The following is a 26,839-nucleotide window of genomic DNA, read 5'->3' as shown; positions in this document are numbered from 1 at the left end:
TATTTTCCCCCAAAGACTAACCTTTTCAATTATATAATGATAATGCATGAAATAATAAGATTTAAAGGCCGTTGACCCTTGAAAAATCTGAGGGGTCAGAGGAACTAGCCCCATATGCAGTCAAAAATCCATGTATAACTTTTGACTCCCCCAAAACTTAACTACTAATAGCCTACTGTTGACTGGAAGCCTTACCAATAACATAAACAATTAATTAACACATATTTTGTATGTTATATGTATTGTATACTGTATTGTTACAATAAAGTAAGCCAGAGGGGGGAAAATGTCATTAACGAAGAAGAGAAAATGCATTTACAGTATTGTACTATAAAAAAAAAATCTACATGTAAGTGTGCCCACGCAGTTCAAACTCTTGTTGTTCAAGAGTCAACTGTAATAGAAAATCAATTTACAGTAAATATTTACAGGAACAAATCCACAAGCACATTATGGAGTTCAGTATGTCTATATTTTCATATGTTCATTCCTCTGGTCAAGGCACTGATCTTCAAACAAATAATTAGCCTTAAGAACTGAAGAGCAAACAGAAGCACAGTTGGTTGATTTCTAAACTGTTCTTTCTGTTTTGGATTTTACCTAAGCTATAAGTAGTTCTCAACTCTGGTCTCATATCAGAATTACAGGGAATTAAAAAAAATAATTTCCAGGCCACACCCCAGACCAACTGAATCAATTTCTGGAGGAGGAACCCAGACATAAGTAGTTTTAAAAATCTCCACAGGTGAATACAACATGCAGACAGAACTGAGAGCCAGCAAGTCTTTAGCCTTAATCCACGAATGCTGACCTAGGTGGATTTAGTAAATTCAGAAACTAAGGTGAGTCATTTATTATTTTATACTTATGAAAGATTAATAAATGGTGACATTTTATGTTCTCTTCTTTCCCTTTCCTTCTCCTTTGGCTTTCCTAACAAGGGCCCAGTAGCAAAGGGGGTCAGGCCAATGAAGGGATCCAGAGATAGGAAGGAAGTGTAGAGGATATGCACAGACAGATGGAGGCCAGGGTTTGCAGATTAAACTTCCTGGGAAGGCAGTATAGATAAAAAAACACCCCTTCTCCACCAAGGAAAGGAATGTGTTCTACAACTAGTTTCTTGCTTTTGGGCAAAGGAGCTAACGTGCATCATTTCAGGATATTTAAGGAACAAAAAACAAGTTTCTCTCCGAAGCAGATTTATTTCATCTTGACAAACCAGAAGTATGTGCTGGGTTTGTGTGTTTGGACCATGGCATTTTTATCAGACTAAGTGAGATATTTCCTAGAACTTTGGGCAAAACCTCTTCATCTCCAGTCAGTAGCCAGAATTTGGAAGGACTGGTGCAGTTTAGCTCTCATTAACTCTTAAAAATGACCAGCTAAGTCTCCCTTTTGAGACAGGACTCTTTCTAAGAAGAAATTTTTAGAGGTGGAATAAAATTGACATAATAGGGCAAGATACTAAATCAACAAGCAAAAAAATCAGTTGTATTTCTATACACCAGCAATGAACAATCTGAAAAGGAAATTAATAACTCCATTTTTGATAGCATCAAAAAGCATAAAGTACTTGGGAATAAATTTAACCAAGAAGGTGAGACTTGTACACTGTAAACTATAAGCCATTGCTGAAAGAAATTAAAGAAGATGTAAATAAATAGGAAGACATCCTATGTTCATGGTTGCAAGACTTCATATTGTTAAGATGACACTAACAAAGTAATCCATGTAATCCCTATCGAAATCCTTCAGAGGATCCCAGACATGGAGGGAAGAAGGAACCACACTTTTGTGAGTTTTACCTCCCGTAGCTCAACGTGGCTTTCACAGTGAATATCAGAGAAAAGGACAAGGGGAACAAGTAGAAAACAGTAGCAAATATGGTAGCTATTAATCCAGCTATATCAACAATCACTTTGCATATTAATGGTCTAAATGTGCCAAATTAAAACACAGAAATTTTCACAGTAGATAAAAAATAAGACCCAACTATATGTTGTTTGCAACAAGCACACTTTAAATATAAAGACACTTATAAATACAAAATATGTGGTTGGAGAAAGATACACTATGCTAACACCAATTTACAAACGCAGTTATAGTTACATTAATTTCAGAAAGAGCAGACTTCAGAGCAAAGAAAGTCATTGGAGATAAAGAGGGCATCATGTAATGATGGCCGATTCAATTCTCCAAGAAGACGTAATAATCCTTAACACGTATGTATGTGCCTAACAACAGAGCAACAAAATACATGAAGCAAAGAATGACAGAACTGCAAGGAGAAATAGATGAATCCACTACTAATAGTAGGAGCCATCATCACTGTCTATCAGAAATGGACAAATCAGCAGTCAGAAAATCAGTAAGGACATAGTTGAATTCAACAACACCATCAATCAACGGGATATAATTGACATCTATCGACTACTTTATCTAGTAACAGCAGAATAAACAATCTTCTCAAGCTCACGTGGAACATTCACTGAAAGACCATATTCTGGACCATAAAACACATTTAACAAATAGAATAGAAATCACATGTCTGCTCTCACACCACAGTGGAATTGAACTAGGAACCAATAACCGAAAGATAACTGAAAAATCGTAAAATACTTGGGGATTAAATAACACACTTCTATATAACACATGGATGAAAGAAGAAATCTTAACATTGGTGAGGATGAGGAGAAGTTGGAACCCTTCTGCATTGCTGGTGAGAATATAAAAGGTGCAAACATTATGGAAAAAGTTTGGTGTTTCCTCTAAAACTTTTAGTGGTTCCTCAAATAAATAAACTTACCATGTGAGCCAGCAATTCCACTTCTAGATATATATTCAACAGAGTTGAAAACAGGACTCAAACAGATACTTGTATGCCAATATTCATAATGGCATTGTTCACAATAGCCAAAAGGTAGAATCAACCCAAGTGTCTGTCAATAGATGAATGAATAGGTAAAGTGCAATGGAGTGTTATTCAGCCATAAAAAGGAATGAAGCTCTTTGGTGCACAGTACAACATGGATGGCCTTTGAAAGCATTATTTTAAATGAAACGAACACACATAGAAGGACAAATATTGTATGAGTCCAACTATATGGGGTATCTAGAATAGGCAAATTGAGAGACACAAAGTAGAATGGAGGTTACCAGGGACTGGAGGGGGTGGGGTATGGGGGAGTTGTTGCTTAATATGTACAGAGTTTCTATCTGAGATGATGAAAAAGGTCTGGAAATAGTGGCAATGGTTATACAACACTGTAAATAGTACATTTCAAATTAGTAAATATTTTAATTCCATTATCCTTGAGAACCAGAATTCTTCACGTGTGAGAAAGGAAAGAAAGGGTATAATATAGAAAATACAGAATAGGTTAAGTAAAAACCCCATAGTCCTGAAACTGAATTTGAAATATTAATATGAACTCATGAAGCATTCTATCCTAGTTTTATCTTTTGAAAAGGCCTAGAGACAGTTACCAATCTAGTAGTAATGAATACCCCTAGTTCCCATATTGTCATCTTAAAATGTCAAGAAAAGGAAGTAGAGCTTCTTGGAGAAATGGATGATTCCATGTCTGGGACAACAAGTGTGTAATGATGAGCCTGGAACGTCCTGTCACATCAGGTAGCAAGGAGGTTACCTACTGGCTACAGATGGGAGGGACAATTTTTGCTTTAATAAGGATTAAAATTGCAATAGATGACAATCCATCAAATACCTTTAAATCTATGAATTTTTAAAAATATTAAGAAAGAAACTTACAAGTTACCTTCTGGGGATGACAGAACCAATTTATTATCTTGAAAATGGGGTAAATTAAAAGAAAGAAGCAAATATTTATCCAGACTTTCCTATATGAACTTACCTCCTAGCAACCAGATATTAGATGAGAGGAAACACCTTATAAACGTATTCAGCTAATAGATAAAATCAAAATGACAGAATTAAAATATCATCATTTTGCAACCCTCAGTGAATTCATGGATCTAAGAATTGAGCATTAACAGCTGCTAACCTTAGAAAAGAACAAAACCAAATATCATGTGCCTCTTGATCAAAGACTACACAACTACTTATAATCTTGCAAAAGGGATGAAACCTCTGTCTGGTGAAGCCTCTGGATCAGCTGCCAAATTCAAGGAAAAGCAAAGGACAGGAATATGCTGAACTGCCCCATAAAAGTGCAATTCCCAGACTGTGGGAAACTCCACAGGTCAAAAGGCCTAAGTTCTTCAACTAATAATTGTAACAAAGACTTAAAAGGGACCTCAAGCTAAAAACAAAAGCGAAACCAAACAAGCCGCAAGATGCATTTAGGAGATAACACTGCAAAGAAGCTAGCAAAATGTATGTGTGTGTGTGTGTGTGTGTGTGTGTGTGTGTGTGTATAATCACTTTACATATATAAAATCACTATATATGTCTATATATATATATAATTTTTTTTAAAGATTTATTTATTTTTGAGAGATAGCACAAGCAGGGAAGGGGCAGAGAGTGGGGGACAGAAGATCTGAAGCAGGCTCTGCGCTGACAGCAGTGAACAGGTTGCAGGGCTCAAACTCACACACCGGGAGATTGTGACCTGAGCCAAAGTCCGATGTTCAACCACAAAAGTGGTTACATAAAAAGCGAGGCTAATGGTTGCTTTTAGGAGCACAGAGACTGGGGGCTCTTATTAGGCTGGGATAATGGAGAGACTTGCAAGGTGCCTGGCAGAGCTCTCTGTGTTGACCGTGGTAGTCACTGCAAAGATATTTACCTCACACACCAAGTGAACAGATCAGAAAATTTCACAATATATTTCATTTCCGGTGCAAACTAAATATTAGGTGAGCCAAAAAATATATATATATTTTTAAGACTTTGTAGGTATCTTACAAACCAGTAAGAGATTCTTAACACACAACGAAGGGAAGGTGTCAGAGGAACCCTGGAGCTAAAATTTCAGAGATGAAAGATGCCTGAAAAAAAAAATCCCATGGAGTCTCCATTTTACCGATTAGAAAATTGAGGCCCAGAGACAGTGAGTGTCTTGTGCAAGCTCCGCAAAGCTAGTACTAGAAGCAGGTCTAACACCTAGGTCTGCCAGTCTGGGACTTTTCCCACCAGAGCACAGACTTTGCTACCTTTACACTTTAATTCTTTTCTTTCCCTTTTTCTTTTCTCTTCTTTTCTTCCTTTCTTTTTTAAAGAAATGGCTAGTTGAACTTTTTATGTTTCTCCAAAACATTCCTAAGAGGACGTTTCAAAGAATGCATTCAAAGTTGGATCTTCTGGGGAGAAAGATTAACTGCTTTCTCAGAGCTAGGGCTAGTTAGCCTGACAGCAGAGTTGGGTGGGAAACCCTGGTCTGAATCTTCCAGATATTATCTCTAACCTTAGGGCGTTTTCTCTTTACCTTCTATAGCTTCTTTCCTTTTCTCTCTCCGTGCCTTTCCTTGCTCTGACTCTCAGTTAAAGAGACATTGATCATGCTTGCACATTTAAGAGTTAACAATAACTGGGGACACCGGGGTAGCTCAGTTGGTTAAGCCTCCGACTTGGCTCAGATCATATTACGGTTCCCGCGTTGGAGCCCCACATAGGACTCTTGTGCTGACAGCTCAGAGCCTGGAGCCTGCTTGGGATTCTGTGTTTCCCTTTCTCTCTGCCCCTCCCCCGCTCGCACTTTCTCAAAAATAAATGAACATTAACAAAAATTTTTTAAAAAGTTAACAGTAACTGAATGGAGGGTACTTTCCTAAGAGCTCTACCTGCCGTATCTCATTGAAGCTTCACACTCCTTTGACGCACTTAGATTAACTCTATTTGAGAGGTAGAACCGAGTAACAGAGATCCTAAATCACTTGCCCAAAGTTTTGCGGCTATAAAGAGAAGGGTTCTCAACTCCAGAATCCGTGCTCTTAAGAACTAGGTTATCCTGATTGTACAATTTGTGTTTCTTCACTTATTGAACAAAATGGCACATAACTTGTTCTAATTTTAAAAGTGGGCGCATTAATACTTTATCCAAAAAATAAAATTGTATCCCTTTGATGGATCTACTCGATTCGTTGTTTTTGATCGCCACATCAGAGAGAAAGGAAATTAATTTTGAAGCCTACGCTGCGTTTTTCCAGTGAGCGGACTTCTTTTGTCCCATATCGGGTGGTCTTCAGGCGAAAATACAAAACAAATCGAGAAAACACACTGACCGCAGCCAGAAGACCCGGGCGGCTCGGCGTCGGGCACTGGATTTACCGGGGATTCAGGGATTCAGGGCTCCGGGCTTCGAGGCGCATTGACGGTGGGCGTGACGGGAAGGACCTCGGGCCATTCCCGGAGCGCTATGCAAATGACATGTAAATCAGCGCGTGTGAGCCGCTGCCGGCCGTCCGAGTCCGATCCCGAGCACCGAGCTCTCAGTTCTCGCACACACGCGCATTAGCTCTTCGCTCTCGCACTTGCTTTCTCGCCGGCCGCTCACCCCCTGTCCCATCCGGCCCGCCCAGGACGCGCCTCGTCGTCTCCCCGGCTGCCGGGTCGGCTGCCCGCGGCTGAGCGAGCTCGGGGCCCGCGCCGCGCGACTGCAGCGGGGCGCCCTCGCCAAGCGCGGTGCCTTGGCTGCCCGGCCGCCTTCGCCGCGCGGGTGAGTGAGCCCGCCCCGTGCTTTTGTCCCGGCGCGGCCCCTGGGAGTCAGTCTCTGAGGGTGGGGTTCGGGGGTCGGGACCCTTGTTGGGAAGCCTGTCCCTGACTCCCCAGTTGTAGAGGGGCTCCTACGTGCAGCAAGGAGGATTTTTTTTCGGGGCGAGGGGGAGCAGCGTAAGGGAACGACCGCAGTGACTCTGGACAGCCGGGAGTTTTCTTTTGCGGAGTGAGGTCCTGGGGAACAGTGATACGGTGGTCTGGACAGGCGTCTTTCGAAAGGGGGGTGCCTTTGCTTTTAGGTGTGCTAATCGCCGAAGCCCTCAAGGAAGAAGGGTGTGGGCTCATCTGCCAGTTCCCAGGGTGCCACGTGAAGGTCCTCGCAGCCCAAACGTGAGTCTGGGAAGGTGAGGCAGTAGAGGCAGCCGCGGGGTCCCAGGCAAAATTGGCGCTTCGGGCATTGCGGTCTTGCTTTCTCTCCCAGCTACTTACTCAAACTCCTCCCCTCCCTCTTCCTCGTTAGCTTCTACTGGGGTTCTGTGGTTGAAGGACCCTTGTTTGCAGATCATTGCGGTTAGAGAGTTTTGGATAACTAATTCCCAGGACGCGTTAGATGTCAGTGGTTGAGGTAGAACTCTTCCTTGGAACTTGTGACTACTAGCACCCTTCAAGACCCAAAGGACTGTTTTTAGGGGTGATACTCCAGATGGGAAGATGGACTGATGGGGAGAGGTTTACTAGGCCTTCTTTGGTTAGGGGACATGCCCTGTGTATCATAACCTGAAGGAGAAAGACCCAGGCCTTCGGGACCTAAAGAAGGGTAAAAGTAGCTATTCAGTCCAGGGAATTGGGTCGGGGTGTGGAGTACAGTTGGGCAGTGGGCATGGTGCCAGGCCCCAGGCCACTGTTTTTCACTTTCCCTCCTCTCCCCAGGTGCCAAGAGCAGTATGTGAAATGTCCCCATCCCCCTCACCCTCCCCTCCCCCCTCCAGGCTTTAGGTGCTTGCCCTAGAACTGCATTCCTCTTCCAAGTGGGGGTATGGTTTCTTCCCAGACAAGGTAAAATCCTTTAGGTCAAAGTGAACAACTTGTTAATAAATTATGTCCAAATGGGGGGCTTGAGAGGACCATTGGGGAAGGCTTGGCACTTCAAAGCATCAGGTATCCACAATGCAAGTCTCTGGGGGAAGTGTAGGTGCTTGTGCTAACCTTATTGGGTTCCTAAAGGGCATTTCGGGTTCTAGTAAAATAAAGTTTTTGTTTTATCACTTTCTTCCCCTGTCTTTTCTTTTCCCTTAAATTCTTGACCTCCTTCCCTTCTCTCTTCTGTGAGCCTTTGTCTCTTCCCCACACTCCAGGGTCTGTGGAGTCTGATGCTGTGGCACCACAGTGCCCTAGGCCAGCTTGGAATGTTCCCTCCTGGTGAGGTTCCCCCTTTGTCTCCCACCCACAGTGGACCAGGGTCTTTGAGCCAGAGCAGGTAGGGGTCTGGGAGTTGGTTCTAGGTGGGGAGTGACTGGACACTGGATGCTGGATTGGGTAGTGAGTACTCTGGAGGTGTCTTTTTCCTCATTCACTGATGATGCAAAATGATGCTCATTCTCACACACCAGTAGGCATGAGCCTGGAGAACGACCCCACAGTGGTGAAGGATTTGTGCTGGTCCAGCCTCCTTCATTTGGTTTCTTTTGTGCAATAGCTAGCTAACTGAGGAGGGGGCTAGCTGGGGGCTTATAATAGTTTTTCTTTGTGTGAGGTTTGCTGACCCCCTCAGCAAGAGACTGTTTTCCCAGGGGCCAACAAGATGTGGGAGGAGTCTTGATCCTGGCTAGGGGTCTTCACCAGTCTCAGAGGAATAGATCATGAACACTCTGGGGTCATCATGTACTCAGTGTCCACAAGAATGACCCCTAGATTTTTTTCCCCCAAAATATGAGTCAAATCTTTGAAACTAGTTGGTTTTTTGGCTCTTGGCCTTTTAAGGGGCTCAGAATGCAGCCCAGAATGTAGGTAGGGGTCCAGGTAACCCATGAACACGTGAAGTTTTATTTAGTATCTTTCTGGAAACAGCACTTCTTGGTATTCTGGAAATACACACCAAGCCCACTTGGAAGCCTGACTGCCTTTACCCCAATTCAGACCAACACAAGCAGGTTGGAAAATTATTCATTCTCGAAAGCATCCCATCTATCCTTTCTGAAATGTAGTAGAATTTAGAGAACAAGCCTTAGAAAATAACTTTTCCCCACAGAAGATGTTGTCTTTGCCTATCTTGACTGTTGTGTCACTTTTCTCTGACCAACAGAAGGTGCACCCAGAGAAGCCTAGATAGGACCATTTGTGTGGGAAATGTACAGGTGGACACTTGGGTGGCATGTAGGCTCAGACTCAAGCAACCATCCAGCATTAATCCAGAGTGAGGATGTCGCACATGTCACTGGGATAGGTTCCCATGCCATGTGACTTTTGCCCCCTTTCCCTTCACTCCTCCATCTTCTTGCCCCACAAGCACAGAAAGTGAATGTGCTGGGCTAGGGTCTGCTGAGCCAGCCACTCACCTCTCCCACCTGTGCCATTCTGCAGATGAATTCCTGTCTCTTTATTGAGTTTTGGCTTCGTATCTTTCCATGTGTTTTAAGTCATTGTATCAAGAAAATGCAATTCTTACAATCTCAAGGTCAGCAGACCTCAGTGTTTGTCACTACACCCGGGCAGATGCATCCTTCCTGTCTTGTACGCACCTGCTGAGGCTCTTGTAAAATGGACAGTGACAGCCAGCCCAGTGGGGCTGGGGCAGGAAGAGGACCAGTAAGAATAGGTCTCTGTTTGCAGCTAATGGGGATAAGGCTGAATTTCCAGATGGTCACACCACCTTATTTTCATTGTCCTCCTGCCCACTGTCCCTTGGTGTCTGAGGGTGAATGCCCACAATGGGCACCTCACTAGGAAGCTGTGGGCATTTTTATGTAGATCCAGCTTCTTAGATTTCCCACCATTGTCCCTATCCCCCCCACCGTTGGTACTTCTGTCCCCTTCCTCCCCTCCTCTCTTCGTCTCCTGGGCCCAGAGTGCAGAGCCCTCTGGAGACAAAAAGGATGATGAGAGATTCCTCTTTAGATCTCTTTACCCCCACCTCTACTCTGGGCCCCCAGATCTGATGCTAATTTGTTAATCTGGGATCTTATGAGTTATTTCTCATAATCTTGTGGGAACCAAACTCTTACGTTACGGATTTTCATAGTTGAGGATGCTTTTTATTTCTTTATTTTCAGGACTGAGATTTCTAGTACAGAGTAGCTCTCCTTCAGATTTCTGGCAGGAGGAAGCAGCACAAGGGTAGAATGTGAACTTTGGCTTTAAACTTGGGTTCAGAGCCATCCTGTTCCCTTACTGGCTCTGGTTCTTGACCATGGTATTTAACCTTGGTGAGTGACTTCAGTTTCCTCATCTGACAACGAGGGTAGTTATAAAAATTAAATGAATATATGAATATAAGAGGCACAAAAGAAGGAATAACTGTTACCATGCAAATTGAGTAGTGTTCTCTTTATAGAATGACCTGTACCTCAGCCAACAAACATTAATTACTGGACCTGCCCTCCATCTGGCCCTGTAGAGGTTTATGAAACAAAGGTAGTATGCCCAAGAGACTTTGGGTCTATTTGGGGGAAAAGCTAACATATACGGAGAAATTAGAAAACAGACAAGTTCTGTGGCACAGACTCAATCAGGGGAATTAAGGGTGGCCAAAAATTCAGGGCTGGAGTGGTCAGGAAAGGCTTCAAAGATGATGAGGTAGGAGGGTGGGCATGAGCAGACCCTGAAGGGAGGGTGGGTACTGACCAGGAGAGAGGAAGGTGGGATTACTTGGCTCTAGTGTCTAGTGTCTGAAAGCTCCAGCCTCTCCTTTGTGGGAAGCTGGTGCCACACCTTTGACCCTGCGGTGAGCTTTCAGCCATGCAGGCCTGCTTGTTCTGAGATTTCTTTGGGGGATGGTTTTCATTCCAGGCTTGTTTTCCCTCTGCTGCCCAGAATATTCCTGGAAAATTTTTGTTTTAATTTTATACTGAATCAAAAATGATGAGAGGCAAATCCACAGCCACAGTGAAAGCCCAGACCCATGAAAGACTTTTGGGTTCCCAGGGCTTTGTGTTATTTCCTTGTGATTCATTTATTATAGCTCATTTCCTGGTTCTGGAATGGCAGGCATTGGGGTTGGGGGAGACCAGTCCATCTGATCCCTGCATTATATTGAGGTGGAAACCCTGGCCTAAGAGGCCAAGCAATTGGGTGGCAGAACTGGAAGCAGCCAGTGTTCTTATCACCCCAATCTGATGGAGGATGGTGATGGGGTGAGAGGGCCTGATCTAGGCAGTGGATAGGAGTGGATGCAGTTTGGTTCCATCATCTCCACCTGGTTTTCCAGGGTCTAGAAGGCCACCTTCCTTGGTCTAAGACTTGGTAATGGGGTGAATTGAAGTGTTCGGCAAAAGATTCTAAGGGATTTCCCATCTGCTGCTCTATAAGAAGGCACTTTCCACTCATCTACCTATTTTTTGCAGTTATGTCTTTATGGTTAGGTATAACCATTCTAATTTTTCTCCTGAACTTTATGCATTTTTCAAGCTGAGTGCTAAGCCTAGTCATAGAACATGCCTACAGTGGACCTATTCCTACCCTCCCCCATTAACCAGGTTAAATTACTATTTGATATTTTCATATTAGTGTCAACAGAGTGATCATTTCTGTAGCCACTTGGTTGCTAACCTTGTGGAAATGAATATGTAAATAAGGAGGCAACAGGTTGTTTCAGAGTGCCTGGAAGTTGCCTCTTATTACCAAAAGCTACTGTCTTCACAATAGGGCCTCATGGTGGGCATGATAAAATTAATGCAATTGCTACTGACTTTACCCCATGGCATTTCAACCAGTGGTGTTTTGGGGAGTTCTAAGGGTTTTTGTTGTGATTGGACAGCCACCTAGGGCCTGCCTCTTCTGATCATAGATGAACGCAGCCACTCAGGCCCTCCTCCTATGGGCCCTCTAGTTTTCCCAGACAGAGAATCCCTTGGTTTTATTTTCATATTGTTATTGCTGCTAACCAGACCTTCGCTAACTCACACTTGGAGTATTAACTACAGCCTCTCTGTGGCACAAATACATTTCACACTTGATAAAAAGCCCGGCCTGACTGCCTCACTCCACCTTCAGAAACTTTCAGTGGCTCACCACATCTTACAGTACAACCTTAACCTGAAGTTCAGCGGCTTCCATAATCTGATCTCAAAACCAGAGAGACTGATTCACTTATTGTCCTTGAAGCCAATGTATACGCTTTCTTCTCTGCTTTTGACTATGACTTAATCCTCTTCTGCAATATTCTTCACTTGCCTCTTTGAGTAACATGTCCTATCCTTAAATATTTGCTCAGGGAATTAATTAAGTTCCCAATACCTGTCAGGTGCTGCCAAGCTGACCTCTTTAGCTTCAGGTTCTTGTTTTTGTTCCAACTTCTGTTGCAATTAGTCTCTGCAAAATTCTTTTGGTGGTGATACATCATTTATTATTATGGAATGTTTTTATCTTTTGTTTTCATTTTTTTTTCATGGTAAATTTTAGATCTATAACTATATTGAAAACACTTCAAAGGAAGGACATGCCTAATGCCTTTATTTTCTCATGGTGGTTGTTCCAGAACTAGCTGATAACAAAATCCCTTTGGGAGCCTTGTTTGCAAAATAATGCATGCCTCCCCTGTGGAGTCAGGGAATCTTTGTTTTTCCAGAGCTTCCCAAGTGTTTCTTGTGTCAGCCAGATTTGGGAATCAGTTTAGGTCAATTTTTCATTGTATAATTATTTCTTTGATTTATATATTAGGAAGGATTCTTTAAAATTAATAGAAACCAACTCAGGCTAGCTGATGAGGAAAAGAAACGTAATAATAGTTGTGTGGTAAAAGGAGATGACATTGCATATTTTCTTGATTCCAAGTTACCATAGGCTGTAAGACACTTTATAGTTTCTTAGGAATAAAGCACGTCCTTTAATATACACAATTTTAGAAATTTTCTAAATTACAATATGCCTTCATTCATAAAACTGTCACTTTCTTCATCATTATCACGATGAAAATACTGACTGAGCTCCTTCTGAATTGTGTTGGTCTATTTCAGTTACACATGATTTCAAGATGAAATGCTGTTTTTCATAATCTGTGCTCATGAGTTTTCAATGTTCACTCCTTAAATCCTGGGTTAACTTCTTGGTCATGACATATACGTATAGTTTTTAAAAAATACCCTGTTGGCTTTGATTTGCTAATATTTTATTGGGTTTATTGCATTTATGGTCATAAGTGAGAAGCATAGCTATAGTCTTTTCTGTCCTTGGCCAATTGCATATGTGACCACAATTTTAACATCTTAACCCCTTCAGGATTAACAGAATAATTCTGAGGAATGTTAAATTATACCAGAATTTTATCTACACTTTCTTTAGGTAAAACTCACAGGTTTTTCTATCTATACTTTCTTTAGGTCAAACTTACAGGTTTTATTAGAAGTAAATAATGTTGCTAAAAGTTACATATCTTCTGACAGTTAACCAGCAGCTTTGAAAAACTTATTGTTCAGTACCCAAATGATCATGTGTTGCACGTGATCAGTTCACATTTTCCTAGCTTTGAAAAGTCTATACTTTATTCTGATAAATTTGGCAGTTCTTACTGCTGTTTGATTCCACTGCTTGACAGGTGGTAAGCATTATTTTAGGTATGCAATAACTTTTCTTTTCAATGCTGCATCATGATGAAATCTCTTTAGAGACATCTTTTTTTCTTTTTCATTTAAAAAAATTTGAGGTATAATTTACATGCAATAAAATTCACTCATTCACTCATTGTGCAGTTCTGAATTTTGACACATATATAGTCATATAAGCACCATCACAGTCAAGGTGCAGGAAGTTCCATTTCCCAGAAAATTGCCTTTTGTATTTCTTAAAATTTTTTTTTTTATTTTTCGAGAGAGGGAGAAAGCATGTGAGTTGGGAAGAGGGGCAGAGGGAGAGAGAGAGACAGAGAGAGAGAGAGAGAGAGAGAGAGAGAGAGAGAGAGAGAGAGAATCTTAAGCAGGCTCCACACTCAGTGCAGAGCCCCACCTGGGGCTCAATCCCACCATCATCCTGGGATCATGACCTGAGCTGAAACCAAGAGTTGGATGCCCAACTGACTGAGCCACCCAGGCACCCCACCTTGTATACTTTTGTAGTCCAACTGGATGTTGAGTTGTTCTGAGGAGACTCAAGGAGCCACTGATCTTTTTTCTGTCCCTGTGGTTTTGCCTTCTTCAGAATGTCATTTAAATGGAGTCGCATGATATGTAGCCTTTTTAGTTTGCCTTCTTTTACTTAGCACAATGTGTTTGAGATTCATCCATGTTGTTAGGTGTATCAGTAGGTTGCTCCTTGTTGTTGCTGACTTTTATTTCATTGTGTGGATGTACCACAAGAGATTTATTCACCAACTGAAGGACATTGGGTTGTTTCCAGTTTGGGGTGATAATGAATAATTCAGTATAAATATTGGTATACAGGTTTTTATGTGAACATAGATTTTCATTTCCCTTGGGTAAACACCTAAGAGTGGGATTGCTGGTAGCATGGTAAGTGTATTCTAATAAAATGTCCAACTTTTTTCCAAAGTGGCTGTACCATTTTGCGTTCCCACTAACAATGTGCGAGGGTTATAGTTTCCACATCCTTGTAAGCACTTAGTATTTGTCAGATTTTAAACATTTTAGATATTCTAATAGGTATAGTTTTTTCATTGTGGTTTTAATTTCCATTTCCTTAATGATGGTGAACATCTTTGTTATTTGGCCTATTCTTTATTAGTCTTTTTTGATGAAGTGTCTGTTTAAATCTTTTGCCTACGTTTTATTGGATTGTTTCCTTATGGTTGAGATTTGAGATATAATTCTTTTATATTCTGAACGTGAATCTTTTACCAGGTACATATTGGGCAAATATTTTCTCATTGTGTATGGCTTGTCTCTTCATTCTCTTAACAATGTCTGCTATTGCTGAGCAGAAGATTTTAATTTGAAGTCTAATTTATCAATTTTTAAAAATGTATTCTTTTGGCATTGTATCCAAGAACTATTTACCTAATTCAAGGTCATTAAGACTTCAATATTGTATTTGATTTTAAGTTTTTATTTTAATTCCAGTTAGTTAACATACAGTGTTATATTAGTTTCACATATACAGTATAGTGACTCAACAATTCCATACATCATTCAGTGCTCATTACAAGTACACTCTTTAATCACCATCACCTATTTCACTCAACCCCCCAACTCCCCTCAGGTAACCATCAGTTTATTCTCTATAGGTAAGAGTCTGTTTCCTGGTTTGTCTCTCTCTCTCTTTTTCCCTTTGCTTGTTTGTTTTTTTTCTTGAATTCTACATATGAGTGAAATCATATGGTATTTGTGTTTCTCTGACTGACTTATTTTCCATAGCATTATACTCTGTAGCTGTATCCATGTTGTTGCACATGGCAAGATTTCATTCTTTTTTATGGCTGAATAACATTCCACTGTGTCTGTATACCACATCTTCTTTATCCATTCATGAGTCAGTGAACACTGGGCTGCTTCCATATCTTGGCTATTGTAAATAATGCTGCTATAAACATAGGGGTGCATGTATCACTTTGAATTAGTATTTTTGTATTCTTTGGGTGAATACCTACTATTTACTAGTAAATACCTAGTAGTGCAGTTGTGGGATCAGAAGGTAATTCTATTTTTAGCTTTTTGAGGAACCTCCATACTGTTTTCCACAGTGGCTGCACCAGTTTGCATTCCCACCAACTGTGCGCAAGTGTTCCTTTTTCTCCACATCCTCGCCAACACCTGTTACTTCTTATGCTATTGATTTTAACCATTCTGACAGGTGGAGGTGATACCTACTTGTAGTTTCATTTGCATTTCCTTGAGGATAAATGTTGACGAGCATATTTTCCTGTGTCTTTTGGCCATCTGGATGTCTCCTTTGGAGAAACGTCTTTTCATGTCTTCTCATTTTTTTAATTGGATTATTTGTTTTCTGGATGTTGAGTTGTATAAGTTCTTCATACATTTTGGATGTTAGCCCTTTATTGGATATGTTATTTGCAAATATATTCTCCCATTCTGTAGGTTGCCTTTTAGTTTTGTTGATTTGTTTCCTTTGCTGTGCAGAAGCTTTTTATTTTGAAGTAGTCCCAATAGTTTATTTTTGCTTTTGTTTCCCTTGCCTCAGGCATCGTATCTAGAAAAAAATTGCCGTGGCTGACGTCAAAAAGGTTATTGCCTGTTTTCTAGGATTTTTGTGGCTTCAGGTCTAACATTTAGGTCTTTAATCCATTTTGTATTTATTTAGGTGTGTGGTGAAAGTGGTTCAGTTTCTTTCTTTTGCATGTTGCTGTCCAATTTTCCTAATACCATTTGTTGAAGAGAGTGTCCTTTTCCCATTGGCTTTCTTTCCTGCTTTGTTGAAGATTAATTGACCGTATAGTTATGGGTTTATTTCTGGGTTTTCTGTTCTGTTACATTGATCTATGTGTCTGTTTTTTGTGCCAGTAGCATACTGTTTTGATTACTACGGCTTTGTAATGTAATTTGAAGTCCAAAATTATGGTGCCTCCAGTTTTGTTTTTCTTTTTTTAAGATTGCTTTTGCTATTTGGGGTCTTCTGTGGTTCCATACAAATATTAGGATTGTTTGTTATAGTTCCTTGAAAATGCTGGTGGTATTTTGATAGAGATTGATAGATTGATAGAGATTTGGTAGATTGCTTTGGGGACTGTGGACATTTTGACAATATTTGTTCTTCCAATCCATGAACATCGAATATCTTTTTATTTCTTCGTGTCATCTTGAATTTCTTTCATCAGTGTTTTATAGTTTTCTGAGTACAAGTCTTTCACCTCTTTAAGTTTATTCCCAGATATTTTCTTGGTTTTGGTGCAGTTGAAGTGGGGTTGTTTTCTTAATTTTTCTTTCTGCTGCTTCAATATTGGTGTATAGAAATGCAACAGATTTCTGTACATTGATTTTGTATCCTGTGGCTTTACTGAATTTATTTATCAGTTCTAACAGTTTTTTGGTGGTCTTTAAGGTTTTCTGTTCTATATATGGCATCATGTAATCTGCAAATATTGAAAGTTTTACTTCTTCCTTACTGATTTGTATGTCTTTTATTTCTTTGGGTTGTATGATTGCTGTCTAGGACTTCTGGTACTATGTTGAATAAAAGTGGTGAGAGTGGGCATCTTTGTCTTGTCCCTGATCTTAGGGGAACAGCTCTCAGTTTTTCCCCATTAGAGATGATGTTAGCTGTGGATTTTTAACATACGGCCTTTATTATGTTGAGATATGTTCCCTCTAAACCTACTTGTTGAGGACTTTTATTGTGAATGGATGTTGTACTTTGTCAAATGCTTTTTCTGTGCCTATTGAAATGATCATATGTTTCTTACTTTCTATTACTGGTGTGATCTATCACATTGATTGATTTGTGAATATTGAACCCCCCCTTGCATCCCGTAAATCCCACTTGATTGTGGTGAATGATTATTTTTTTTTAATGTATTGTTGGATTCGATTTGCTAGTATTTTGTTGAGGATTTTTGCATCTATGTTCATGAAGTTATTGGCCTGTAGTTCTCTTTTTTAGTGGTATTTTTATTTGGTTTTGGTATCAGAGTAAGGCAGGCCTCATAGAATGAATTTGGAAGTTTTCCTTCCTTTTCTATTTTTGGAATAGTTTGAGAAGAATAGGTATTAACTCTTGTTTAGATGTTTGCTAGAATTTGCCTGTGGAACCATATGGCCCTAGACTTTTTTGGGGGGAATTTTTGACTACTGATTCAGTTTCTTTGCTGGTTCAATCTGTTCAATTTTTCTATTTCTTCCTATTTCAGTTTTGGTAGTTTATATGTGTCTAGGAATTTCCCATTTCTTCTAGCTTATCCAATTTATTGGCATATAGTTTTTCTTATAATTGTTTGTATTTCTGTGGTGTTGGTTGTTATTTCTCTTCTGTCACTTGTGATTTTATTTATTTGGGTTCTTTCTCTTTTTTTCATGTTAAGTCTGGCTAAATGTTTATCAATTTTATTGATTTAAAAAAACAGATCCTGGTTTCATTGATCTGTTCTTTTACTTTTTTTTTTTTTTTTTGGTTTCTATATCATTTATATCTGCTCTAATCTTTATTATATCCTTTTTTTCTGCCGGTTTTAGGCATTGTTTGTTGTTCTTTCTGTAGCTCCTTTAGGTGTAAGTTTAGGTTGTTTATTTGTGATTTTTCTTGCTTCTTGAGGTAGGCCTGTATTGCTGTATACTTCCCTCTTTGGACCACTTTTGCTACATTCCAAAGATTTTGGACCATTGTGTTTTCATTTTCATCTGTTTTCATGTACTTTTTAATTTCTTCTTTTATTTTCTGGTTGACTCATTCATTATTTAGTAGCGTGTGTTTTAGCTTCCATGTATTTGTGGTTTTTCCAAACTTTTTCTTGTGGTTGACTTCAAGTTTCATTGCACTGTGGTCAGAAAAGATGCATGGTATGAATTCGATCTTCTTGAATTTGTTGAGGCTTGCTTTGTGAACTAATATGTGATCTACTCTGGAGAATGTTCTGTGTGTACTTGAAAAGAATGTGTATTGTGCTGTTTTAGGATGGAATGTCCTGAATATATCTGTTAAATCCATGTGTTTCAGTGTGTCATTCCAAACTGCTGTTCCCTTGTTGATTTTCTGTTTAAATGGTCTGTCCATTGATGTAAGTGGGGTATTAAAGTCTGCTACTATTATTATATTATTATCAATTGACGAATTCCTTTTATATTTGTTATTAACTGTCTTATGTATTTGGGCGCTCCATGTTGAGTGCATAAATATTCACAATTTTTCTATCTTCTTGTTGGATTATCCCCTTTATTATTATGTAGTGTTCTTCTTTGTCTCTTGCTACAGTCTTTGTTTTAAAGTCTATTTTGTCTATGGGGTACCTGGGTGACTCAGTTAAGCATTCTACTTCAGCTCAGGTCATGATCTCACGGTTTGTGGGTTCAAGCCACATGTCAGGCTTTTTGCTGACAGCTCAGAGCCTGGATCTTGCTTCAGATTCTGTGTCTCCCTCTCTCTCTGCCCCTCTCCCACTTGCATTCTGTCTCTGTCTCTCTCTCAAAAATAAATAAACATTAAAAAAAAAATTTAAGTCTGTTTTGTCTGATGTAAGTATTGCTACTCTGACTTTTTTTTTGACATCCATTTGTACAATATATGTTTCTCCATCCCCTCACTTTCAATCTGCAGGTGCCTGTGGGTTTAAAATGAGTCTCTTGTAGGCAGCAAATGGATGAGTCTTCTTTTTTTATCCATTCTGTCACCCTATGTTTTTTGATTAGAGCATTTAGTCCATTTACATTCAGAGTGATTATTGAAAGATATAAATTTATTGCCATGTTAGTATTTATTTTGTGATTATTTTTGAAGATTTTCTCTGATCCTTTCTTGTCTTTCTCTCTTTCATGTTTTACTGATTTCCTTTACTGATATACAGTAAAACCTTGGTTTGTGAGCATAATTCTTTCCAGAAACACGCTTGTAATCTAAAGCACTTGGATATCAAAGCGAATTTCCCCATAAGAAGTAATGGAGACTCACATGATTTGTTCCGCAACCCAAAAATATTCATATAAAAATGATTAAAATACTGCAATATAATACAAAATAATAAAGAAAAATAAACAAATTAACCTGCACTTACCTTTGAAAACCTTCGTGGCTGGTGTGAGGGAGAAAAGAGAGGAAGGTTATTGTGTAGGATGACTTTCACTATCACTAATGGAATCACTGCTATCTGTTGGCTCAATGGAATCTTTTCCTTTTCGTGCAACTTTAACAAGGAACTTATCCAGTGACACTTGCTTTTGCCTCCTTTTGAGGATTTCACGGAAATGTGACATTGCATGGATGATCACCCACAATCTTGCAGCGCACACGAGAGAGAACCATTGGCTCAGTTGTGATCATGTGATGTTGTTATCACGTACTACTCATATTTCAAGACATAACTCATTTATCAAGTTAAAATTTATTAGAAATGTTTGCTTGTCTTGCAGAACACTCACAGAACAAGTTACTTGCAATCCAAAGTTTTATTGTATTTGAATTTCTTTGTTTTTATTCTTTGCATATTTATTAGTGGTTCTTGATATATGGTTAACATTAGGTTTATATATAACCTCTTCTGCATATAGCAGTCTATGTTAAATTGATGTTTGTTTAAAGTTGAACCCATTCTTTACTCCTCTCCTCATATTTTAGGTATATGTTGTTATATCCTTTTATTTTGTGAATTCTTTGATCTTTTACAGAAATATTCACTTTTACTGGTTTTGTGTTTCCTATCTTTAAACTGTCACTTTTGTTTTTCCCTTCCACTCAAAGAGCCCCCTTAATATTTCTTGCAAGGCTGGTTTAGTTCATGAACTCCTTTAGTATTTGTTTGGGAAACTTTTTATGTCTCCTATTTTGAATGATAGCCTTTTTGGGTGCAGTATTCTTGGCTGCAGATTTTTCTCATTCATCATATTGTATATATCATGCCACTCCCTTCTGGCTTGCAAAGTTTCTGCTGAAAAATCTACTAGACTTAGGAGTTTTCCCTTGTAAGTTATTGTTTCCTTTTGTGTTGTGGCTTAAAAATTTTTTTCTTTATCACTTTATTTTACCAATTTAATTACAATATGTCTTGCTGTGGGCCTGCTTTTGTTGATTTTGATGGGAGTTTTCTCTGCCTCCTGGATCTGGATATCTGTTTCCTTCCCAAAATTAGGGAAGTTTTCAGCTATTATTTCTCCAATAAATTTTATGCCCCCTTATCTCTCTTTCCTCCTTCTTGGACTCCTATAATATGAATGTTATTAATGTTTGATGGAGTAACTGAGTTCCCTATGTCTATTCTTATTTTGCACAATTCTTTTCTCTGTCTTTTGTTCAGCTTGATTACTTTCCATTACTGTGTCTTCTAGGTCACTAATTCATTCCTCTGCTTCTTCCATACTGTTGTTCATTCCATCAAGTGTGTTTCTCATTTCATTTATTGAGCCCTTTATCTGTGCTGTTATCCCTTACTTCTGTGTTAAGGCTGTCACTCATGTCTTCCACTCTTTTCTTAAGTCCAGTGAATATCTTTATGATCATTACTTTATTACTTTATTTATTTGGAGAGCATGAATGGGGGAGAGGAGCAGAGGAAAAGAGAGAGAAAGAATCCCAAGCAGGCTCCACACTGGGCATGAAGCCCAAAGTAGGGCTCGATCCCACAACCCTTGGATGATGACCTGAGCTGAAATCAAGAGTTGGATGCTCAACTGATCTGAGCCACCCAGGCACCCCTATGATCATTACGTTAAGTTCTCTATCAAACATATTACTTATACTTGTTTCCCTTAGATCTCTGGCTATGTTCTTGTCCTGTTCTTTCATTTGTGATCAACTTCTCTATCTTCTCATTTTGTCTAAGTCTCTGTGCCTAATTTATATTAGGAATATCAGGTATGTCTCCTGTTCATGAGGGTAATGGCCTTATGAAGAAGAGGTCCTATAGTGCCCTGCCATAAGGTGTCCCCTGTGCTCCAGGGCCTGGCACTTTTGGGAATATCGCTAGTTTGTGTGGTATGTGCTCTGTTTTGTCATGGCCACTTTATCCTTCAGGACAGTCATCTGCAGAAGCTATCTTTGCCTGTTATGGGCAATGTTTGGTCCCTGCCCTGAATGTGGCACATTTTAACTACGTGTGCTCTGGTCTGTGTTTGAAATGAGACACTGCCACTGCCACCAGAACCAAGCCTTTGTAGAATCCCTGTGTCAGGAGACACGGTGTGGATAGGTGTTTGGGTAGGTCTTCTGGGGGAGGGTGCCCTCTGTGCTGGGACTGAGGCAAGAGTGACTGGGAAGGGCGGTTCACCTGGAGTTCAGAGGGAGGATACAGGGCCTGGTGTAAGCAACTTAGGTAGTATGTGTCAGTGCTGCACTGGTTCCTGCAGGTGGCTCTGTATTTATGCTGAGGGGCAGGACAGGGAAATGGTGCCAACTAGTTCCTTTGTTCCCAGGTAGGTTTCTCTGTGAACACTGCCTTTCCGGAACTATGCTCTGAAATGAGCGAATAACCTCCCCACTGTGTGCCCAAGGCGTTCTTCAGATTGCTGTTTCCATGCTGTATGTCCTCAGGTTGTTTGCCTGACTTTTCTCCAAGAGCAGCACAATGCCCTTCCGGCTCTATCCCAGCCATGCCCGCTGACCTTTAAAACTCTAGGCTTAAAACCTTGAAGCCCTGCTGGTTTCAAGAACTCACATTTGACCCCTCTCACTTTCCAAGCCAATTGCCATGGGGATTCATTTTCCCTGTGTACTCCCCTGTGTGCCAGTCTGTCTTTCACTCTTCTTTGTGAGTGTGGCTCCCTCCCCACTGCAGCAGCCATGATCCATTTCTCTTCCAAACATGTCTCTGCACTTCCTACCCTTCTCAATGTGGCCTCTTCTCTACCTTTGGTTGTGGAGTTTGTTCTGCCAGTCTTCAGATCAATTTTTGGGGATTTAAGATGATTTTATAATTATCTAGTTGTATTTGTGGGACGAGGTGAGCCTAGTGTCCTCCTACTCTGCTGCCATCTTCTGATCTCTCCCTCCAGTGCTTTCTTTACCACTGCCACCAGAACCGAGTCTTTGTAAAATTCCTGTGTCAGGAGACACGGTGTGGGTGGGTGTTTGGGTAGGTCTTCTGGGGGAGGGTGCCCACTATGCTGGGACTGAGACAAGAGTGACTGGGAAGGGTGGTTCTTCTGGAGTGCAGAGGAGGGTTACAGGGCCTGTGGAAGCAACTTAGGTAGTGTGTGTCAGTACTTCACTGGCTCCTGCAAGGGTGGGCAAACTTATTCTGTAAATAGCTGACGGTAAATATTTTCAACTCTGCAGGCCGTGACACCTCTGTCACAAGTATTGATTTATGCTATTGTAGCAGGAAAGCAGCCATAGATAATATGTAAATGAATGGTCATGGCTGTGTTTCAATAAAACTTTGTTTATAAAAAATAGACAGCAGGCTGGATTTGGCCATAGTTTGCCTACCCCTGCCTTAGTTAATGGTGAATTGCATTGACTGATTTTCAAATATTGAACCAGCCTTGTGATCTCTAGATAAACTCCACTTAGTTTAGAGCATCTGGTCGGTACCTGGCCTGGTCTTTGTTTCTTAGCCTGTGTTGTCACTGAGCTGGGCACTTCTCAGGAAGAGGGCCTCAATAGGATCACCTCTCATCTCCCATAAAGCATATATTGGGTGGCTCTAAACCATTAATGGCTGGATAGAAACAACTATGCACGTCAGTGGTGCCTCTGCCAAACTCCCTTTACGGTTATGTCAGGGGCCCAGAGGAAATGGAAGTTGTGTGGAGGAGTGGGGCCCAAGTGCTGTCACTGCAGGTACAGACTCATCTCTCATTTTGGAGGAAACATGACCTAAGTTTGGTCTGTGGGGCAGTGCTTCCTAATTACCCTCCTTTTCCTGAGGGTTGTGGTTGGCACAGTGGCTGCCAGACCCGGGAACTCAGGCATCCAGATGCCGGTCCATTGCTGTTGTTCCAAGAGGGCTTGACTAATCCCCTTTCCTGGGCCATGGTCTCCTGCAAAGGGGTGTTTCTATGTGTGTGAGAGGTGGAGTAGGAGGGCCTGGCCCACCTGGCTTCTGAATGTGAACACTCCAGACCTACATGTCTGTGGTCAGCTCTGTGTTGACCACATAGTGCTGTGGTGGCAGGGTGCACCAGACAGATATTGTGCAGGCATATTGTACAGTCCATCTCAGCTACTTTTCTTTTTTTTTTTTTTTATTTTCAATTTTTTTTAACGTTTATTTATTTTTGAGACAGAGAGAGACAGAACATGAACGGGGGAGGGGCAGAGAGAGAGGGAGACACAGAATCGGAACCAGGCTCCAGGCTCTGAGCCATCAGCCCAGAGCCCGATGCGGGGCTCGAACTCACAGAACGTGAGATCGTGACCTGAGCTGAAGTCGGATGCTTAACTGACTGAGCCACCCAGCCGCCCCATCAGCTACTTTTCTTAATTGGTCAGGAGAGCTGGATGTATGCTGGATGGGAAGAGTCTGGGCTTTGCAACTAACAGACACGGATTTGAATCCCAGCTCAACAACTTATTAGACGGGTGGCCCCAGGAAATTATTTAGCTATGCTGAACTTTCATTTACTCATTTTTAACATGGAGATGCTCACAACATCCCAACATTGTGAGGTTTATAAGAGGCTCCTCACTCTCTCTCCTGTGCTGGGGTAGATATAAAGCAGGATATTCTTTAAAGGATATAAAGCAGGGAATGTGGGCAAGTCTATGGAGAAATGTAAAACAAATTGCAAACATTATGGGAAAATCCACCAGAAGACTAGAGTGTGGAGAGAGAGTGTCAGTCACTTTCTCCCTCCTCAGATATTTCTGGACTGGAGGGTGGGTAGGGATGACTCAGGAGCCAAGTCTCCGATTTTGCTCTGGAGCGAGGAGGGGCTAACTGCCAGGTCTGGGTGATGCCCTGGATTATTTGGTTCTTCTGCCTTTCTTTATTCAGCCTAACTCACTGGCATGGCAGTGAGATAGTGGGACTGTGCCAGACTCTGATCAATGGAACCAATTGCAAAATTGCCTGGGATCTGATGGTGCCAGGTCCCTAGGACCTGGTGACAATAGAAGCCCTCCTTTATACCTGTATAGCCTCTCACTGCTGGCAGAACAGGTTCACACCATCCTTGCAACCACCCAGTGAGGGAAGGGTGAGGAGAGAGAGCCCTCTCCAAATGCCCTCAGAACCTTCCCACCTTTTTGTGTGCTCTGGGGTCTTTGCATTCTTCCTTTCTTGCAGAAAGTCAGTGAACTAAGAAAAATGCTGCTTCCAGGTCTAGTTTGCACACCTTCTGGAGGAATCATACCAGGGCATTTACTAAAGAGAGCTCATAAAACTTTTTTGGGTTTACAAATTAGATAAGGTTCCAAATTTGTTACTCTGAGATAACTTTATATTGTTGTACCCGAAAACACCATTAAAACACAGATCTGCTTCACCCCTGTTTTAAAAAAACAATGTTGATTCTCTTCTACATAAAAGATACCATTTCTTTTTTAAAATTTATTTATTTATATATATTTTTAATTTTATTTTTTTTAATTTACATCCAAATTAGTTAGCATGTACTGCAACAATGATAAAAGATAATATTTCTAACTGTTCAGCCTGGCATGCAGAATAGGCTGCAGTTTAGACTCCTGCCACGTAAGATAGTTGGAGTTACCACTGAGTGGCTGTAAGTACTTTTCATTTGATAATGCTTTCAAGTTTGCCTAATGTTTTCGCACATTTTGCACTCAATCTTTGTCAATCATTTGGAATTATTCCTGTTTCCATTTTATGGCTGGTGAACGTTTAGGAGAATTAAAAACAACTTGCCCAATTTCACATGGCCAGCAAGAGTCATGACTCTAAGCAGAGGGCATAAAAGAACAGTCACTTGCCACTTTCTAGCTGTGTGACCTTTCAACAGGTTTCTTTATCTCTAAAGTGGGGATAAAACAGATACGTCATAATGTTTTCGTGAGGGTAAAACCAGACAATACAAGTGAAGTGCTTGACATAGTATATAGTGCCTGCTGTATACTAAGGGCTCAGGAAATGTTAGGTGTTATTATGGTACTCTCTTTTAACTGTTATGCACTTAATGTTTCCAGTTTTTATCCCACAGTTGTAACATTGCTATAATTATCTTTGTGAAAATGGTTTATTTTTTTCTGTTGTGTCATTTCCTTGGATTATATTCCAAAAGCAGCATTACCGTGTCGAAAGGTATGATCCTCTTGGTTTGCCTTTGTTCCATGTTGCCCAATAGCCTTTTAGTGGGATGATTCCCATTTAATAGGCCATTACTAGACCCATGAGAGTGAGCTATCTCCCATGGGTGGTACTTCTCAGAGGGCCCATCAGTCAATCTTCACGAGGGTTGAAAACAGATCCTAGACTGGTTGGAGCCAAACCTTATAAAATAGGTTGCCCCTGCAAGACACAGCAAGACACAGACCAAGCTGGTCAGCAAACTGTGCTGAAAACCCTGGGTATGGCTGGCCTCTTACTGGCTTTCTTCCGGGATCTGTGGGAGGTCTTTGCATATGCACTGCAGGTAGATATGAAGGAGTGGGGGGAGGCAGGAGCTGCTTCTGAGCTGTGGGCCTGGAAATGCAGGGAGAAAGGCTGTGTATCTGTGGATGATGGGTGGCTCCAGACTTTTTATATAGGAGGGTATACAGTTTCTTAGTATTGCCATAACAAAAGTACCACAAACTGGGAGGCTTAAAACAACAAATTTATTCTTTCATAGCTATGGAGGCTAGAAGTCTGAAATAAAGTGTCAGCAGTGCCATGTTCCCTCTTAAGACTCTAGAAAAGAAGACTTCCTTGACTCTCTTAACTTCTGATGGTGTGCTGGCAATCCTTGTCATTCCTAGGCATTCTTTGGCTTGTGCATGCATCATCTAATTTCTGCCACCATCTTCATATGGCCTTCTCTCTGGGTCTGTATCCAATTTACTCTTGAAAGATGCCAAGCATTGGATTAGGACACACCCTCATCCAGTATGACCTCACCTTAGCTTGATTACATCTGCAAAGACCCTGTTTCCAAATAAGGTCACAGAGAGGTGGTGGAGTTGAGTTCAACATGACTTTTTGGAGGACACAGCGCAACCCACAACAGAGGAGTTAAGAAGAGAAAATGGAAAATACCCATATTCCATATCACAGACTGAACTGTGGAGGGGGTTCTGATGAGATGTTAAGGGAGTGGTAGTAACACTGGTGGGAATGCTGGCAGTTGTCCATGGCCAGTGCTGCTTCTGCTCTTGGATCCCTCCCCCCCTTCCCACTGAAGATTGGTTTCAGACTATGTCTGGTGACTGCTGTGGGGGATCAGGGGCATCTGGCTGGGGTGATGCAGCCAAGGGAGAAAGAACTTAGTTACTAAGCGAACATGGTTCTCAAAGAGCTCGTAGAGAGAAGGACTAAGAGCACAGGACTGGGCAGAAATGGAA

General features: G+C 40.9%; 1 long non-coding RNA gene across 1 annotated transcript in view; it reads left to right on the top strand.

Moving 5' to 3' along the window:
* Window positions 1-6,403: 6,403 nt before the first annotated feature.
* Window positions 6,404-26,839, top strand: part of LOC125921028 (uncharacterized) — a 100,031-nt gene continuing 79,595 nt past the window's right edge. Inside the window, exon 1 of the long non-coding RNA XR_007457282.1 lies at window positions 6,404-6,641. This is a non-coding gene — a long non-coding RNA (uncharacterized LOC125921028). The remainder of the gene's footprint in view (window positions 6,642-26,839) is intronic.

Source organism: Panthera uncia, chromosome C2 (genome assembly GCF_023721935.1).
Source record: "Panthera uncia isolate 11264 chromosome C2, Puncia_PCG_1.0, whole genome shotgun sequence".
Classification (NCBI taxonomy): Eukaryota; Metazoa; Chordata; class Mammalia; order Carnivora; family Felidae; genus Panthera; species Panthera uncia.
The sequence above is the reverse complement of the archived record's forward strand: the minus strand, read 5'-3'. Positions and strand labels throughout refer to the sequence as shown.